The sequence below is a fragment of the Plecotus auritus genome (genome assembly GCF_963455305.1).
Source record: "Plecotus auritus genome assembly, chromosome: 10".
Lineage (NCBI taxonomy): Eukaryota > Metazoa > Chordata > Mammalia > Chiroptera > Vespertilionidae > Plecotus > Plecotus auritus.
In genome coordinates, this window is record NC_137785.1 from 38,548,373 (window position 1) to 38,568,905 (window position 20,533).

Sequence of the window (20,533 nt, forward strand, 5' to 3'; positions counted from 1 at the left end):
CAGATTGGGAGAAAGGGAGAGATGAGGCTTGCCAAGTGGCCCTTCTGGGTTTCAGAGCTGGGGTTCCTGTGAAGAGCTAAAGACAGACACCAGGAAGGTGTGCCTGATTCCGCACCCAGCTATGTCCTTAGCGTTAAACATAGTTTAGGCCACACAGAACTGATAGTTAAAGGGCTTGGCAGAAAACTAGCCAGAGCTCAGGGCAGCACTTCCTGACATTCGATCAGATAGAGTGGCTGGAGCAGGGGTGGGCAAACTTTTTGACTCGAGGGCCACAATGGGTTCTTAAACTGGACCGGAGGGCCGGAACAAAAGCATGGATGGAGTGTTTGTGTGAACTAATATAAATTCAAAGTAAAGGAGCAGAGGGGAGAGCAAGAGAACCCTCCACTCTTTCGGCTCCGCAGGCCGGATAGAACAGCCGAACGGGCCGGATCCGGCCCACGGGCCGTAGTTTGCCCACGGCTGGGCTGGAGGGACCAATGGCAGTGAGTCTGCAAAGGGCTCCATTTTCATTACACACTGGCTGGAGATTATTACTCTCAGGACCCTCCACCTTCCCAGCCTTGCTACCTGGGTTCACTTCCAAAACCTAATGGAGTTATATTGGCTGAGGGAAAGGCTTCCAAATCGCAGTGCCACCTTCCCTCCCCAACCTGCCTGCACTTTGTCTCCATACAAGTGCCGGCTCAGCTCCAGGGATTTAGACCCTGCCGAGAGTTAGCTCCTTCTTGTCCTCCTATTTCATTAAGAAATTGTCAAGAGATCAAAAAAAAATTCTCATACAGGGCTCCTCACCCATGATTCTCACTGTCCCCCAGGAGTCCACACGGATGTGAAATCCCCCTTACCTTCTGTTTTCCTCTCCTAAAAAGTACAGTTGCCTAAATGTTTCACATTGCATGTCCTGGTCTGCAGGATGGTCCAAAATATGATTTTTTAAAAAATTGGAGCCTCTGATTTATAACCATTTGAATTTGTATTTGATGAAGATGGTCTTGGCCAGGCAGGGCTCTCTGAAAACCAGTGAGGAAAATGTGACAGACGCTCAGGGAGGCAGTATGTATTGGGTACCTGCTGTATGCCAGGTGCTCACCACCTCCAGAGGCACTCAATTAATGCATGCCTGTTGATGGAATGATTGTCGGGATGAAAGAATAAGGGCACCTGGCAACTTGACTATTTCACTTAATCTTTACAACTCAGAAGAACACATTCATATATATATATATATATATATATATATATATATATATATATACTTTTTTATTGATTACAGAGAGGAAGGGAGAGGGGGAGAGAGAGAAACATCAATGATGAGAGAGAATCATTGATCAACTGCCTCCTGCATGCCCCACACTGGGGATCAAGCCCATAACCCAGGCATGTGCCCTGACCAGGAATTGAACCGTGATCTCTTGGTTCATAGGTTGATGCTCAACCACTGAGCCACACTGGCCTGGCAGAGGAGGGCATTCTTATTCCTACTGCACAGAGAAGGAAACTGAGGCTTGGAGGGTTTAATGGGTTTGCTCAGATTCTCATATCTTAAGGAAACAGCACAGCTAAGCTTTGCACCTAAGTCTGGGATTTTATGACGATCAAACCATGATGGAGAGGCTGCCTACGTGTGCGTTAAGGTTCTGCAAGTGCTCATGTTTTTAGGACTGGGCTTTAGTTTCCTCCTCTATACCATGGAGTCTAAGAGTGCTCTCTGCATGGACTTGTGAGAATAAAAGAGTTAATCAGTCGAGACTCCTCATGGCCCGGTCCCTGACACACTGCCAGGCTCAATCCATCACTTCTTACAATGGACAAGAATGGGTATCATTGGATAGAAAGAGAGAGAACTCAGTCTGAACTGGGAAAACACTATTTCCTCCTTAGTTACCTATGGGCCACCCCAGGTGGAGCTGACTCACCTCCAGCAGGTTTTCCCAAAGCTGGAAAGGCCATGTGACCTTGTCAGATCCATGCCTCTCAGCTTTATCTCCTGTCAAAGAGTAACCAGGGCTTTATCTGGACATGGTCACAGCTGTCCCAACCCATTTGCCTCCAAGAGGGCCATCGCTGGGAAAATAGAGACATAAGTGAGTAAAAGTGTTCTAAGAATATAAAACACATTCTCTAATAATAAATGTCATAAGAAAATAAATGTCATTGTGAGAAACCAACATGGGAGCTAGTTTTGGTGACACTTCAGGCATCATCAAAAAGGCCTCCCGCTCTCCCCAGGGTTCCCATCCCAAGCCCTTCTCCAGAAAGTGGGCTTTTAAAAACATTTTAAAAACTAAAAATGCAATTGCCTCCCACTGAACACTGGCAGCAGCTTCCCCTACATTTACATCATCTCCTGTCCTCTCTGGGAGCCGGTCAAGGCACAGAATGTCCAGGTTCAAACCCCGCGGAGGCTACTGTCAATGAGAGTTGCCTTGGGCAAGTTATTCTGTACCTCAAGACCCAGATCAAACTTATCCCATCTGGAATCTTTCATCTGCTTTTCTTTCTTTTGAAAATCTTCTCTCTTCCTGTCTAGAACGGGCCTGACACGACCTTGTTTCCCTGGTTGCCTCAGACATTACTGAGGACATCTGCAAAATTTCTGAGCACCCGAATTTAGAGGTCATGAAACTATGGTCAAATTCAGCCTCCACCTGGTTCTGGAAAGTTTGAGGGAAACACAGCCACACCCCTTCATTTACATATTCTCTGCGGCTGCTTTGCTAATAAAACTGCATAGTTGAGCATTTACAACAGACACCATGTGATCCGCAAGCCTAAAATATTTACATTCTGGCCCTTTACAGAAGCAGCTTGCCAACCTCTGGCCTAGTTCAGTGTCTCTGAAACTAATTTAAGGTGTAGAAAAATCCAATGTCATAATCATTTCTGTTGAAATATATAAAATGTTACTATATGTAACAGAAATTCATTAAATATAGATGCTGTGCTAAATTAGATATTTATAGTGCAGATTTTAAAAAGCTGCAATTTGGGATGGAAAATTTTTAAACTGGGAGGGGAAAAAAACCCTGTCCATCAACTTTTTTTGGATAGTGAATTGGGCAAAACATCTTAAATAAAATTTGTTGAACACCTCGTATGCCAGGCACCATAATAACTAATTTTACAGATATTAACATAACCTTCACAACAACCCTATGAGGTTGAAAATATTATTTCTACAGGAGGTCATGAACTCTGAAAAAAGGGAATGTACATAATGTCACCAAGAAAATCTTCAGTCTATACACACAAAGTATCTATGTCTTCAGACTTTATGGACAAAGTTCCATTTTGCTGGTTGAAATTGACAAAGTGGTTGTCAAAAGTTGCACAACAGGTTAAGTGATGGATCCAGGGTCAGGCTGGCTGTCAGAACCCCATGCTTGCAGGTCTAACCTTTCAGCTCAGTTGCTTCTCCGCATTCAACAACATGGAGAGGGAGGGTCCTGGGAAGATTTCCTCCTTGAAGACTTGAATGCATTTGGCCTAGACTGGAGCTGGCTCTATTATTTCACATGTCTTGGGCTTTGGTTCCCTTCTTGACCATGTTGATTCTACTCTTTTGGGTTTAAGCTCATTCCCTTTGATGAATAAGACAAAGAAAATGAAGAGTTGAGTCTTCCTGCCTTCTCACTGTCATCTTTTCACTTTATACATCAGCCTCCAGCTGTGTAGTTATATCTTGCTTTGTTCTGGTTCTTATCAGACCTCAAAAGGTGTTTGAGTGTGTGTGTGTATGTGTGGGCTCTGGAGACAGCCGGTCTACCTTGAAATCCCTGCTTCCACTTGTTAGATGTGGGCCTGGGCCAGTTACTTCCTCTCTCTAGCCTCAGTTGCCTCCTCTGTAACAAGAGGACTGGGATAGTACCTGAGTCACATGGCTGTGGTAAAGGTTCAAAGAGATAGCGTCTGAAGGCAATGGCTTTAGCACTGTGCTTGCCATGCCTGAAGCATGTGATAATGCCAGCGGCATTGGTGGTTGTTGTTTAGAGTTGATTCCAGGCTTCTGTCTTCCCAGAGATCAGGTTTCTTTGTTTTACTTTTGAGGGTATTTTCACCATAGAGCATTGAGTAGTGACCCCCCCCCCTCCCAATGAGATTTGTCCCCCAGAATGTGGGGTCTTTTACAGTTGTAATTAAATTAAGGATCTTGAGATGAGGTTGTCCTGAATTAGGATGACAAGTGTCCTTATAAGAGAAGGGAAGAGGGCCCAGAAGAGAAGGTGATAGAAAGATGGAAGCAGATGGCAGAGATGTGTCTACACACCAAGGAACCAAAAAGGTTTGCAGCAGCCACCAGAATCTGGAAGAGCCACGGAATGATCCTACCCTGGAGCTTTGAGCGGAGCATGGCCCTGCCAACACCTTGACCTTGGACTTGTGGCCTCCAGCACTGTGGGAGAATACATTTCTGTTGTTTTAAGCCACCAAGGGTGTGGTAGTTTATTACAGCAGCCTAGGAAATGAACACTCCTCCTGTATTTCCACCTTTCCTTCATATCCTCTTTTGTTGATGCACATCAGACCACTCTCAGTGCACCTGCCAGTTTCTCCGGAGGTGGCTGAGTGTCCTACAGGGAGCTTTGCATCTTCTCTGCATCTGGACTTGCTGTTTGTTACCTGGGCATTTCTGGTCCAATTACTTTGCCTTCCTGCGATCCCATTTCTTAGTTTAATAGCATGAATAATAATGATTGCTCATAAGGTCATAATAACAGCAATATCAATAGCTGTCATTTATTGAGCTCTGACAATGGCCACACAATCTTCAAAATGCAGAATTTTGTTTAATCCTCACAAAAACCCTATGAGTGGGCACTACTATTGCCCTAATTTTATATATGAGGAAACGGAAGCATAAGGTTTAAAGTAACTTGTCAAAGTCATGTAAATGGATAATTCATGCATTCATGGTTTAAGCAACAAATACTCAGCATTATGCACTGAATACCGGGGCAAAGAAGACTATCTCCCTCCCTCAGCAGGGCTTATGTTCTAAGTGGGGAGACATACATTTTGAAAAGTCCTGCTCATTCCACAGGACTGTTGTAATCATTCAATGAGTATGTTTACCCACGGCGTTCTGACCACACTCTGGAAATGAAGGGGAAAAATTTAGAAGCTAGATCCTCATAGTCAGTCACTTTCTCCCAAGGCTGTGTCACTTCTACTTAACCAGTCGTTCCTCCACTTGGGCCCACACTTCCCCTTGTCACCACCTTACCCTGTATGGGCGCAGGTGCAGCTCTCAGGTGCCCCAGTGTGCCAGGAGGAGATCTCCAAGGAGCTGCACAGGGGGTTTGGAACTCTCCCAGGATCCCTCACTGCACCTTGGTGCCAGTGGCCCAATGCAAAGTATGGTCCCCTCACCTAGAGCCCCCTTCTCCCATGATACCCACTGGAACAAGTGAATGTCCAATGTTGGGCATTTCTTCTTCTCCCTCCTTTCACCTTCACTCCCGTTTTCTCCATGGATCTTGCAGCCTCAAGTTTATTCCTGTCTCTCCCTTTTATTACTATTTTTACTTATTCTTTTTTAATTGCATAAGAGATCCATATTTGTAGAAAATAACACAGGTATACTTTTTACAAACATGCGTATTTCCAACTGCTTCCCTCCAATCCAACCCCTGACCTAGCCAAGGCCTCCTGGTATCCCCTGGGGGCATTTCTAGCAGCCCCCTACTTAAGTCAAAACTAGAACTGCTTACAGGGCTGGGGAAGGGGGTCCTGTGAGCTGGAGTGAGACCACATTCCTTCTGCTTCCTTCCATGGCCTCTCACCTCAGGTGTGCACCCTCAGTCATGACCTTGAACCTGACTAGATCAATCTCCTCAAGATACCCATAAACTTGGTTCCCGCTGGAATACCTTAACAACATGCAATCTTACATTTATTTGTTCAATTCTTTGCCTGCCTCCTCTAGAAAACAGGAAGGTCTCTTTCTGCTCACCATGTTATTCCTGGCACCCAGCACAATTCCTGGCTCATGGGAGATAGCTAATATATTGTTGTTCATTTTCTTTTCATCTTTTGCAAAGAATTATTGGAGGTCTCTCTATTGCCTTTCTCTGCAGCAAATCTCTTGTTCTCCTCTGGTCTCAAGCATGATCTAGAAAAACAGACTTCCTTGATCTAATATAGAGTCACTCAGTTATTTTCCACCTAGTCTCCTGGGGACCTTCAAAGTGGCCGATTATGACAGTGCCATTCTTAGAACACCTTTACACATGTGAACACCTTTACATACACAAACACCATGACAGTCATCCCTTTTACAGAGTCCCAGGGTCTCCTTTGTTTTGTGTTTAGCAGAAAAACACCAGCACTCCCCTTTGGTCTTATTTCCCTACAATCTTAAAAATATAAATTAGATCAAGGTCACTGCTCAGCAAAACCCCTTCAATGACTTCCATTGAACCTAAATAAAATCCATGGTCCAGCGGGCCCTCCTGGCCCTGGCTCCTGCTCTGCCCCAGGCTTCACTTTGTACCTGGCTTCCCCTAGACCTTGACACTGGACTTCCTTCCACTGGCTGCACAACCCACACCTGGTTGGACTCATACCCTTGCACTAAGCCATGGGTGTCACCCTTGGCTATACCTTCAACTCTTCTGGCAGCTGCATATTTTAAACATCTTCTCCATAGTCAAGCTTCAGCTTAAATCCTCAATCGTCCTCATGAAGTATGGTGTACCATAGACTGAGCCACAGAAATACAGAAATATCTGTATCTCCATCATCGTTGCTTCCCTCCCTCATTAGACTGTAAACTCCAGGAGAGCAGAGAATTCTCCTGATGCTTCTTCACTCTATACTCAAAACTTCCCAAACAGCCCTAGCATGTCATAATTGCTTAATAATCAGTTATTGGAGGAATAAATACATAAATGCATAAATTAATGGACAAATAGTTGAATTGTATTTTAATAATATAAGTGATATGACAGGCATCCCACCTGTTTGTTATAAAATCCATTATTGTTGCCTCAGACCCCTTACACCTATTTCCTATCTGTTAGAGCCATAATTTTCTCTTTATGTGTATATATTAGCGTTTTCACAAGCTGTTATGCATGGCAAAGGGGGCTGAAGGTCAATGTTAATTTAATACATGCGCCAGCATCCAGTTTTTCAACCTTCTGCTTTATAAAGAAGCTCTGTATGAACCTTTTTCCAAATAGTCTGAGGCATTGATCCATACAACTTCTAAAGTTTACTTCAATTAGAAAGAGTTTCAGATAAAGATCAAATTAATTAAGTTCTCCCCCCTTAAAGTTCATCTTAATTAGCTATTGTTTCTTTCTCGATGGCTTAGTAATTGGCTGGGTTTCAACCTGGACACAGAAGAATTAGAAGGGCCCCCTCCCCGAAGATAGGCTTTGGCACCTGACACCGCCCCAGGTTCCCCGCCTGGGTTTTCACAGTGTGGGGGCAGTTAGTGAAAATGAGCCTGCTAACAGGGCGAATCTATGGCAGTGAAAATCTACAGTTCCATCACAGATGTGGGCTTTCCAATTTTCCTAGCTATTTTATATTTCCTGTTTTATTTTAGCCCCTTACAGTTTTTCTTTGTGAGTTTCATTGAGGCTTAATGGTTCTGATTGGAGGATGCGCGTTAATTGCTAGTCTGGCTCTGGAGATTTGGACAAGCAGCTTTGCTGTGGGGATGCATCTACAGCTTTTCTCTTCCAAATCATAGCCTTGGACTCAGGAAAGTAGGGGAGTCTTCCAGCAGCGGCCCTGTGTTCTGATGTCCCAAAACGCCCTTTCCCTGTGTCTCGTCTAGCCTCTTGAGTATTTTATGGTCTAATCTTTGATACTTAGGGAAGGGGTGCACACACTGTTAAGCGATATAATATGTCACAGAGATAATTTTAAAAGGAGTCATGAAATGGATGTGAGCAACAAAAAGGAGTGTTTAACGTATTCCTCCTGAGAAGCGGTGATGGTGTGACAGGCTGTCGGCAGTTAGGTCATCCCATGACTTATATGACACCCCGTGATGGCGTGTCGGTGCCTCTTTCCTTTGGGTGCAGGTCCCAGCTGATGAATCAGCCTGTCTATTTGTAGGGCAGCTTTGGGGGCTGCTACCTATCTGCATCTTTATGGCCCTGGGGACTTCGAAGGGTGAGCATGGCAGACACTCTAGAAATTCTCCTGTGCTAGTTAAGAGGGGTCAGATTCCTCTCCTCCAGGAAGTTTTTCCTGATGACCATGCTATGCCCCATATCCAATTTGCTCCTTACCGTTTTGCATCGACATGATGTGCTCTCCAACAGAGCTGTGTCCTGCCATAGGTGCAACCTGGGAACAGATGTACTCAGGTGGGCCATCACTTAATAAACGTCAGCTTTCTCCCTGGCCCGAGGACCCCAAAGGACAGGGACCATGTCAGTCCTGCTCACCTCCATAGCCCCAGTGTCCGCAACAGTGTGATTTCTGGCACATTATAAATGCTCAAAATATATTTGAAGAATGAAAATGAATGAATGAATGAATGAATGAATTATAGAGCATACTCATACCTTAAGCCCTGAAAAGAGAACTACATGACACTATCATGTACAGGCTGTGCCCATGTTACAGGAAGATAATAGTGAGTGAATGACTGCTACCCGCAGATTATAAGTTCTCTCTAAACGGAGCAGGTGAGTAGAAAGTGCAGTCTGCCCGGAACTGTCACATGAAATATGTAGACAATGTCATGTGTCTAGTGAGATACGAGTCAGTTGGAGCCCAGAGCGATGTCAGCAACCTAGGTATAAGGAATGTGGGTCGATGATGGATAAGAAAGGTGAAAAACAGTGTCTGCCTGCAGCCCTGGGCTGTTACCTCTGGGAGGTCAGGAATAGTGTTGGTTTTACTCACTGTTGTAGTTCTTGTGCTGGGAATGAATAAGAATTTGTGTAAGGAATGGGGAAAGTAGGAGAGAAGAAAACAAGGAAAGAGGGAGGGAGGGAGGGAGGGAAGGAGGGATTAAGGATCCCAGGTCCCTAGTAAAGGGCTAGGTAACTGATCGTCGATCCCTTTCTTGCTGTAATATAATGCATTTTCATTTCTCAGAGCCCTCGTTTTCCTCTTTTGCTAAATAAGGGTATGGGAATTCATGAAATGGCTTATTTCAAGTGACTGCCACATTGTTGGTGCTCAACAAACGTTGGCTTCTCTAACCCCACCCCTTCCTTTAGTCTAACCTCTTGGTATTGCCAACCAGCCTAGAGAGGGAAGATAAAGTGGATGCTATTTGTTTTGGGTCTTCCTATGGGTACTTCTCCTCTGTCACCATCTTTGGGGTCCTCTACTATGCCCATTGAATATTCTCTTGGACCCCGCCCCTCATTTTCCACCCTGGCAACATTTCTCTTTCCTACGATGGCGATTTTTGGCAAGCTGTAAGATGACAAGTAGCCTGAGGCTTAGGTAGCAGTGACTGATAGTAGCTTCAGGTGGTCCTTGGGACAATGGCATTCGGAAAGAAGATGCTTTAGCAACTCAAAGAAAGTACCATTTATCTCATTTAGAAGAATAGAAAACTGAGGCTTGGAGAAATGAAAATGGCATCATGAGTGGTGCAGTTGTGGGCACTGGAGCAGGAGCATGGTGTCAGGGAGGAGGCGGCCTGGGGAGGTAGGAGGGCTCTCTTGGTGTCCTGCAGACTATGCTGTGTGGGCAGCTGCCTCCTCCATTGATGGGTGAACATGTCTCTGTGGAGAGATGCATCTAGAACATTGCACAGGCTCAGAGTTCTCTAGAAATGGAGTGTGGTGAGCTTGTCAGTACGGTCTTTATTGTTTCGGTCATTTGCTATGTAAGGTCACCAACAGCTTCAAAGCCATCCCCATCATCAAATCGGGAGTGGAAAAAGCTCAAGATGGGGTGAGTCAGGTTCTGACATGCACCCATCCTGGGGTTGAGTTGCACTGTTTTCACCAAAATAAAGCCCATGTTTTGCATATTGAGTTTATGCATATTGGTGAAAATGACAATGATTCTCAGTCATGATCATGAGCCAGTTCACCTTGCAAGGACCAACAACTCGCCAAGGTTTTCAGAGCAGCAGGTGCTGTTCCTGGGGCCACCATAGGACCTGCATATACAGAGGGACCCTCCCAGGAGCAGGTGATGGGGAGCACTGGGCTTGCATTTCTAGGTCCTACTGGGAAGTTTCACTGCCAGCCGCTATCTTGGTCATTTAAGGTTCCCTTAATCAATGAGAAGGGGTGTGGTAGAGAGAAAATAACTTGGGCTTTGAAGTATAATAGCTCTGGATTTCAATTCTGCCCTCACTAGTTTATGACCTCTCTGACCCTCAGCTTCTTCATCTATGTGAGTAAAATCCCAGCCACCTACGGTTGCTATAGCAGCTTGATTAAAATACAGTTTACGCAGGGGTCCTCAAACTTTTTAAACAGGGGGCCAGTTCACTGTCCCTCAGACCGTTGGAGGGCCGGACTATAGTTTAAAAAAAAAACTATGAACAAATTCCTATGCGCACTGCGGGCCCGGGACGAGTCGGCTGCTAAGCAGGACAGGCAGCGGCACCCGGCGGGCCGGATAAATGTCCTTGGCGGGCCGCATGTGGCCCGAGGGCCGTAGTTTGAGGACCCCTGGACAGAGTCAGACAGAACAGGTGGTGAAAGCCAGATTCAATCACTCAGTATTGTGAACTGGGGAAAGCTGCTTAACCAAGGCCTGCCTCAGCTTCCCCAGCTTTAAAATGGGGAATCAGCTCCTGCTTAATTTGCCAAACAGGAACCACCTTGGTAGGCAAATTTCAGGGACTACTATCACCTTCAGAAGTCCATCCTCCCATCTCCCCACACTCCCCACCATCTCCTTGGAGAACAGTGGAGCCTGATTTTGGATGGGAAGCCTGGCATATTTTGATCAGGCCCAATGTTCCCACGACATTTTGCAGCCTAAGTCTTTTAGCCAATTCATCCAGCCTTCAAAGAGCCCTGTGTGTGTGTGTTGGGGGGGGAGGGGCACACAAAGAAAAGTGGCCATCAGGAGAGTGGCGGCCACCCTGAGAAAGTCCCCCAAAATGTGCTGCTCCTCCAGGACAGCTGAAGGCCCTGCAGGTGTGTGGCCATAAGGCTCCCTATTTCTCAGTTCGAAGATGCTGTTGGCCATATGACATGCCGTGGATTTAGTCACAGCTTTCCAGGGGCAAACAGGAAGCAGGGGCTCCAGCAAGTGAAACACTCGCAGCCACTTTCACATGCATCACTGTGTGAGAAACGTGAAAATATGCAGTGCCCATGTCTGGAACCAAAAAAGTCTGGAAACAATAGTCACCAGGCATGGAAGGCTGCTCTATTCCAACTGTGGAGTTCTCCCTGCACAGCCAACTCGGCACAGGAGCCCTGAGAACGTAGGTGACATGATGCTAAATGTCTCTGTGGACATGTGGGCTCAGAGAGACTCTCTGACTTTCCCAGACTAGACTGGGGGGTCCTGAGGCTTGCACCCATGTCTGCCTGACTCCCAGCCTGGGCCTTTGCCTTTCACTGGAAACCTGCACTGAAGTCTTCAGGGTCTGGTCTTCCCCGTTGGGGAGCTGAATGAGATAGGGGCCTTAGAGTTCTGCAGAAGCAAGGCTGACACTGCGTTTCCTCACCCAAGGCATTAAGAGATGCTTAAAGCCAAGGAACCAGAAAAACAGAAAATCAAGATGGCCTAAAATGTGGCCCCCACCAAGGAAGGTAGAGACAGGGATCTGGTTCCTGGGATTTCAAGTAAATGAGAACAAGATAAAAATAACAGAGGGTATTGGAGAAAAGGGCAAAGTTCTCATCCAAGACCATGGGCAGCCGCTGAAACTTGGAATCCATTTTTACAGGTGTGTTTAATAAGTTTTGCAGTGGGAGGTGATGCTTGGAGATCTTGGCATCATGGAGGGTAACAATGGGGCCATTTCGGCAGAGAAGTCAGGGTTTTTCAGTCTTGACCGCTACTTCCTTTCTACTGCGCCTTCTCATCAGAGAGCCTCAGAAAAAATACCAGTTCTTCTGCTTTCCATTCTGCAAAACCCTTTTCTTCCCCTTCCTGCTGTTCAGGGAAAAGTAATCATTGTAGTGGACTAAAAATCTTGCCCTCTCCTCTTTTTTTTAAGCATTAATCTATCGAACCATTACCCTGTGCCCATGTGCCAGGCACTAGGCTAACCACTTTCCAAGTATTATTGTAGTCAGCCTTCATAACAAATATGTGCAATGGGTGTTCTTCCCCACTACAGGTGAAGAAACTGAGGCTCAGCAGTTCATCTCTGCCCAGGGTCACTTAGCTCTGTATAACCCGTCTACCTCTCTCAGGCTCCAAGATTTTTATTATTATAGACTAGAGGCCTGGTGCACAGATTCATGATTTGTACACCGGTGGGGTCCCTCAGCCTGGGCTGCGCCCTCTCGCAATCCGGGATCCCTTGGGGGATGTTGTACTGCTGGTTTTGGCCCTATCCTGCAGGCCTTTCACTGGAAACCTGCACCTGCAATCCGACATCCCCCGAGGGATATAGTAGTATTCGAAGCGGCTGGTGGCTGGGAAGGAGCCCGAATCTGGGTGGGCACCTTGCCGCTCCTGCTCATCCCCACCCTGCTGTGCCTGCCACAGCCGCCACTTAGTAGCACTGCCGCCGCTTGGTAGCGCTGCCATGAGCCTGGTGTCTGGCGCCCACTGATTAGCTGGGTGGCGCTCCCGCTGTGGGAGCGCACTGACCACCAGGGGCAGCTCCTGCATTGAGCGACTGTCCCCTGGTGGTCAGTGCACATCATAGCGATCAGTTGACTGGTGGTTCAGTCTTTCAGGCTTTTATATATATAGATTTATTTATTTATTTATTCTCACTTGAGGATATTTTTCCATTGATTTTTAGAGAGAGTGGAAAGGAGGGATAAGGACACAGAGAGAGAGAAACATTGATGTGAGAGAGACACATCAAATAGTTGCCTCCTGCACATGCCCCGACCTGGGGCCGGAAATTGAGCCTGCAACTGAGGTACGTGCCCTTGCCTGGAATCAAACCTGAGACTCTTCAGTCCGCGGGCCGATGCTCTATCCACTGAACTAAACTGGCTAGGGCTCCAAGGTTGTTTTTGACTGCATGCAACTCCTTTATCTCCACCCTCCGCACCCCATTTCATCCCATACTAATCAGATGATCAGTTATGAAACATAAAATAGACTATTGCCCAGTTGCAGAATATGTAAACTTGCAAAGGTGCCTGTCTTGTGTGCAGCCCAGAAAGTCTGACTCATCAAATACCCTTATCACAGATGCAGCGGGAGACAAGGAAAGGTATGTTTTCTTCCCGGGGAGACAGGCACGAAGACAGGGCTGAGATTAGATGTGCAGGTAGCGGCTCATTGGGTTACAGAAGAACTGCCGTGTTCTCCTGACCTTGATGGCTAAGATGTTTCTTTCAGAGACTGGCCTCTGGATCCCGAACAGGCCCGCGCCTGCGAGGAAGGGATTTCTGTCTCTCTCCCGTGGCTTGCGGAAATTCAAACAAAATAGCAAGTGATCATTCTGGAATTGGGTTGGGCTATGGCAGGGAAGCCAATGAGGAGGGAAGTGTGCATGTTGAACATGCACACTCAGCCAGCCCAGGTGAAAGGCGTACGTAGAAGTTAGCAAAATCAAATCAGACACTGAAGCAGGTAGTTATTAACATTACTATTTCACATCCATTTTCCTACTCAGTGCTCACCAGGACTCTTGGGCACAGTCCAATTAGCTCTGTCTTGCAAGTGTGTGGCTTTGTGGTTGCAGGTGCAAAAAGCCTAGAAGGGGGTGTACTGAAGTCAACAATGAGTGTACACTGGGGACTGTTGCATGGACGAGCACAGAATGTCAGGTTTTACATTACATGTTTATGTTCCTTTTATTTTGTACCAGAAACAATTATTACTTTTGTAATGATCATAATAATAATGAAGAAGGGGGAGAAGGAAGAAAAGGAGGAGATGGAAGGAGAGAAGGAGGAGAGAGAGGAAGGGAAAGCAAACGGAGTTGAAACACTGAGATTCAGATACATTTTCTAAGCTACTCAAGCTCATCAGCCCAGGGGGAAGTTGGGCTCCAATCAGCAACCTTCCCTCTGAGCCCTCCTGCTCCCTCTGGCCACGCCGCATTTTCCCACGGGGAGCCGAGTGCTCGGAGATGACGGAGGACTCTGCAGCAGTCCCAGGCCGTTGAGGTGGCAGCGGTGTGTTTTTGCCTCCTTCGTGCCCGCAGAGCCCGGACCCTTCCAGGGAGCTGTTGTAGTTCAGTGAACCTGGACACACTGGGGTGGCATCAGGCGACGCAGGAGTGGGCTGAAGGGCTTGCGGAAAAAATCTTGCAAGCTGTGAAATTGAGTCCCTGGAGTGAAACGGCAGAAGTTTCTGGGCTGAGAACCAACTGCTGAGGGAGGGTCTTCTTGCCCACCTGGGCTCAGCAGCCCCCCTCTCTTAGCAGAAGGCCCCTTTCCCAGCACCCTACCCCACCCCAGAGTCCGGGGAAACCCCGAGGCCAGACACAACGCTGTTCCATATAATTTTTAAAAGAAAATAAATTTAAAAGTAACACACACACACACCCCACATAGCTTTGGAGAAACTGTGGCACACTAAATCCTGGACATCCCAAACAGTTCTGGGAAAACGCACATTAGCCCCCAAGGATCACTGAAGAGACTGCTTGATGCATGCTTTCCATTTCCAAAAAGAAGCAGGAAGAGGCCAATGCTTGCGTGCCATTCTTGGGGTCAAAAGGTGCCAACACAAGCTGGTTAGGAGAAAAAATATATATGTAAGAAAAAACGGATTTAACGGCATTCTTTGGACATCTTCCTCCTCTTGTGCTCAATGCAGATTAGAGCCGAGAAAGGGCTGATGGACAGACAGCCTGGCAAGCTGAAGGCATCCAGAGAGAAACTGGGTTAAGGAGCCCACAAGACACTACCTGCGGAGCAGCCGGGGTGGGTGGTGGGTGTTTGGATTCTGTGCATTTTGCAGGGAAAAAAGCAGCGGCAGCAGCTTGGGTCGTGGCAGGCACTCCCAGGAGCAGCCAAGCCAAAGCAGTTAACTGAAGCAACACAGCCCTTCCACTCAGCACCTGCCAGCCGCCAGGCTTTGCCAAGAGCAACTTGGTACCAACTTCAATCATATCGCAATTCAGAATTTAAATAATGCGACAAGACTCCTTTGGAACCCGACCAGGGACTGCTCTGGGCAGTAATTTTCCTTTTAACAGCAGGAGCTGAGAATCTACAATTTCCCAAAGATAACACCACTCTACCCTTCCCTCAGAAAGACCAGAATGGTAGTGGAGGGAGAGAAGTTCACCCAGGAGAGCCCATGGCAATGGAAGGGTCTCAGTTCCTGAGTGGGGACAGGGAGGTGCCTTTGCATCAACCCACTCAGCGGTGAGATGAACCACCTCTTGGGGACAGCAGTCATGCCTTCCAAACTCCAAATGTGAGGGTGACAAGTCAGTAAGGGCATTCAACCTGGGCCTGGGGAGCTGGCCTGGTTCTGAACCAAATTTATTAGGGGCCGTTTCCAGCTGACTTCTAGCTAGCTAGCTTCCTTTTGTCCAAAACCACCATAGCCAACAGCATCGCATGGTCTTTTATGCCCTTGGTCAGATCTCACTGACTTTCCCTCCCCACAAATACAAAATGAGACCATAGGGGCTTTTCGAATTCCCATTCATATACCCTGTCAGGGATTGGCCTCACATGCAAAATAAATAAATAAATAAATAAATAAAAATGGCTGAACCTTGTGCAAATGAGACTAAGATTACATGATGCCTGCTTCCATGAAAGGAAAAAATTAGGGGGGGAAATGACCAGGTTTTATTAATTCCTGATTCTGGGAGCTCATTCCTCTTTGATATTTATCTGTCCGTTCTGCTAACTGACCACTGCTGGCCATATGATGGATAATGTCCTTTAAGACACCTTGTAAGTTACAGCAATGTCACCAGGCGATTAACCTCTGGATATTTGCATTATTAGTCAATTTCCTAAGTCCTTGGAGTTTAAAGCAGCCACTGAGGATTTTTTTTAATATTCATTTTGCAGGAGCCGGGAATTGAGTTGCATGAATTTTCCACAGCATAGAGTTTTGTTGAAAAGGGGAATCGTCCATGGCACCTGCCTCACTGGGAGGGAGCTATGCTAAGGGCTGTAATTTATGGGAGAAGTTTAGTGTAGGGAGCACATTTCTAACCAAACTCGACATCCATTCCCTCTGCGGGTGGGGACCAGGATATTGTTTCACTGCCATTGAGTGTATTCAAGTGGAAGCATTTTAGCTTTGGACAAGTGTTATGAGCCTCCTTTAAAAGTGAAATATGTGTCCAGATAAAATATTCACGCTCTATAATGCGAGGCAGTGCACCAAAAATCTAGGGCAAAGCAGTTTACATATAAAAACCAACTGGAATATGAAAACATAAGTCCTCACTTAGGTTGCTCACTGGTAAGCGGAAAAGAAGGGAAGCTGAACTTCTGGGGAGATGGTGAAAGATGTAGGGAACAGAGGGAGAGAGAGAAATGCAAAGCCAACAAAAAGGTAACCTTAAGTGGAGCTTCTACAAATAGCCAATAAAGGTGATTATGTAACACGGCACTTGTGAGAAGCTGGCCATGACTCAACCTCAGCCGATCGAGGCCACTCGCTGAACTAGCCCGACGACTTTCTTCCACCTCCACGCCGCTTGTTGTTCTTCTGGCCTCAGTTTCCTCACTTATCATCATTTCTTATAATCCACCTCTCATCATGCAGTGCTCAGATCAAACTCCAACTTTGTGTTAAAGCCTAGTCCACCCACCCGTCTCGCTCAGGGCTAGATTTCAGCCTGGCCGCCTTTGGAACACCTGGCATACACTTAGGTTGTGGTGGTGTTCTTACTATGTTATTTGCATAAATGGCTCATCACTTGGGTAGCCCCCTATCCTCTTGAGGTGGGCACTCCTGTATTCTCTCCTCTCCCATATTCCCAGGGCTGGGCTTTAGGAAAGCAGCTTGGATCATGGAAGGAGCAGATTTCAGAGTCAGGAGAATCTGGCTTTGTATCTGCATCGGCTGCTTCCTAGCTCTGCAACCGGCCGCACGTTGCTGTTCATTGTCACTTTTAAAACTCGAGCGTTACTCTGAGGATGAAGACCAGCATCTATCAGTACAGACTCAGGCGATGTTTAATGGGGCTTTGGTGTTTTGAGATGCCAACAGACAAGGTGCTTTTACACGCGATAAAGTTTCTATTCACAGTAGGTCATGCCAATAACAGCCACGTTTCAAAGTTTCCAGACTCACTGCTAAGCATTTTTCCACCTCCTCTTATTGCCTGGTCCCTGTGGTTTCATGAGGCAAATAACCTTCCATCCCTATTTTCCTGAAAAGTATACTGAGGTTCAGGGAGGTTAGTTAGCTTGCCTGCTGTCACCTGGGCCCTCATGTGAAGGAGGTAAGACTTGCCTTTCACCCTCCTCCTGGAAACCCAACTCCTTCATCCAAGGGATTCTGAATTCCAAGGGATTTTTTAAGTCACACCTTATATTTTTAAAAGATCCTCATTTAACCAGAGCCTTCGTGCACTAAGTCCCTGAACCGTGCTGCAGCTGACCCGACCCTTCCAGGTGTCTTAAATGATCAATGTGAACCTGTGTTGGGTCAATGCAGCTGCAGTGACCAGTATTGATCGTCTAGACAGCCCCATCGATTGGGTCAGGAGGGCCGTGGGTCTTCAGGGACACCACAGACCTGACATGGTCTGACCCTTCCCAACGCTCTGTCAGATATCACCACTGTCGTTAAAACAAGGGAAACTGAGGCAGGGGCAGGCAGTCTGCGGGCCAAAGGGTTTTGAGGATAGGGAGGTAGTCCTACTTTTGCAAATTCCAATCCCATACGTACTGTCGTGAAGGGTTAGTGAGGCAAAGGGGAGGGCACAGAGGAACTGACGTGCGAGCTTGTCTGATTTTAGGAAAGGTTCTCCATCCAGTTCCACAGCTTTGTTAGGGTGTGACCTGATGAGGCCGCGTAGATCAGTAGTTAGAACATAAGCTCTGGACTCCAACAGCCCAGATTTGGTTTTTTGCTCTATTCTTCCCTAGCGGTGTGAGTTCGGGACAAGATAACCCACTGAGGCTGTTTCCCTGTGTGAAAACACTGGGTTAAAAAAAAAAAAAAAAAAAAAGGTCCTCAAGTGTGCCCAAACTGAGGGGTTTTCTGGGATGCAGGACTTTCAGGGCTAAAACTAGGGAAGCTGGTCCCCCTCCATGCAACCTGGCCCTTGGCACACACCAGCGCTCAGCACACGCTATCACTGGTGTTATGGTCGTTGCCCCAACAACCTTGGACGTGTTGCCGATGCTCTTATCTGTTCGTGTATTTTCCACCCATCAAAGTAGATAGACAACAGTAAGAAGTGTTCCCCTTCTGACCCATCCAGGGACCCGTAGGAAGCAGGTGCCACTGTTTCTTGTCTCCTGGGGTTTCATTTAGCCTCCGTGAGCAGTGGCTGCCTGGACCTGTGAGCCTGGTGGGGTCCCTGCTGTGAAGATCACATGCATTCTCAGGAGGGAACCAAAGAATTTCTGCTTACACCCGTCTGGCTAAGCTCAGATCACCCTGCTCTAGTTGCATGGGGAAGCTGAGGCAGCTCAGCAGCAGCATGCCTTCTTCTTACATTTTCATGCATGTAAATTAGACAATGCACTGACATAATAGTAATCAGTTGGCCACAGTGCTGAGTCCACAGGTCCACATGGGCTTTCATTTTAATGTGCATTCATCCGATGCCACATCGCATGCAAGCTCCAGAGATGCAAAGCTGAGAGGAGGTGCCCCACTTCGCAAAGTTCAGACCCCACAGTGAGGGTCGTCCTAGCAGAGCCCAAGGGCTAATTACTTAGTTCACACTCATGCTTGAGGTCTCCATTCAGAAAAGCAAGTGCGGAGGAGGGGGATGTCTAATGTAGTCCCGCTGGCTCCCCGCACATTTTCCGTTTTGTGGTCGGTCACATTTTGTTTTCTGCTTAAACATTTGCTAGACGGTATTGTCATTACTATTTTTTAAGTAAACGGTAGCAGTGGACTCTACCATTTCTTAATGCCATCGCTTCTGGTTTTGGGGGATGGGATTGCGCGAGGGCGGGGTGTCTTTACTTCCTGTTTCCAGCAGGCCCGGGAACTGCGAGCAGCGCTGACCACATCGGAAGGGGCTGATGGGCTATTTCGAGGCTTGAAAGTAGAAGCCCAGCTCCTGTCCTTGCACTCAGGAACCTGGGCCCTGCCTCCCATTTAACCTGGGGACAGCCGTCCTCGGGTCTGAGAGCCCGCGGTACTCACCTCCAAACCGAAGCAGGTAGGAAGGGCCCGGCTCCCGGCTCAGGGCTGTGAGTTTGTGGAAGGAGCTGCCTGTGGTCAGCTGGTCCGAAGTCAGAGTGACCCAAGGCCGGATAGCAGAAGCATCCAGGTTGCCCACACACCCTCAGTTTATGGTGGATGGGAGATGAGCTCCTCATAGGCAGTGGGTGTCTACTTTCTCTCCTTGATTCTCAAGTGGAAAAAGAGGGTCAGATTTTCTGAAATCCATTTTGCAGACAGGCCGTTTGGATGGCAGGAATGGGGTGTGCACCACAAATAGAAACAGGAAATAATAATAACAATGACAAGGACAGAAGATGGTACCTATGGAGCACTATGCTCCAGGCATGTTCTTAGGGGCTTCCCCTTAACACAGCAATTCAATTCTCATAACAAGCCTCTATAACGAAGCTACTTTTATCAGCTTCCTTTTGAAGAGGAGGAAGCTGAGGCACAGAAAGGTTAAGTAGTTTGCCCAAGGTCACACAGCTAGCAAATGGCTGAGGCAAGATGTGAACCCACATAGGCTGAGTCCAGGCTTTGATCCTATGTTGTATTGGGTAGTGGGGTTATCTGTGAGCACTGGCCAGCTGAGGACAAAATAAAACAATGATGATAATAATAGCCATGCTGCCAGTCATGTTGGCACTGAACGTTTGTTGATCACTTACTATATGCCAAGAACTGAGCCAATGGCTTTCCTGGTAAAATGTCCCAGAACCTGGAGATGTCTTTTGCTTCCTTCCTCTCTTTTACCCCACACATCCAATTCATTATCACGTTTTATTTAATCTACCTCCCAAGTCCTCGCACACTACTTACCTCTCTCCATCTCCACTAGGAGGCCAAAGGCTGTCCCCCAGGCAAGGGACTTGCCCTTGTGTTTGCATCACTATGAAGCTGCTCTGAACTTTGCACATGGCAGGCACTCAATAGATGTGTGGAAGGAATTAATGAAGTGTCCGGTGTTGTCAGCATAACAGCCTGTGAGGGTGGTACCATTCTTGCTCCATTTTGCCACCAGGAGCAGAGATTTAGGATGGGAAAGTGGCTTTTGTAGGAAACTCAGAGATAAGACAGAGCAGAGAAAGCAGACTTTGGACACATTGCCATACTCCTGCATTCAATAGCCAGTCTAGTTTAAAGGGAATTTACCTCCTAT

At 47.0% G+C, this 20,533-nt stretch overlaps 1 protein-coding gene across 2 annotated transcripts in view; it reads left to right on the plus strand.

Moving 5' to 3' along the window:
* MAF (MAF bZIP transcription factor) overlaps positions 1-20,533 on the plus strand; it is a 347,464-nt gene that overhangs the window by 249,284 nt on the left and 77,647 nt on the right. The window lies entirely within an intron of this gene.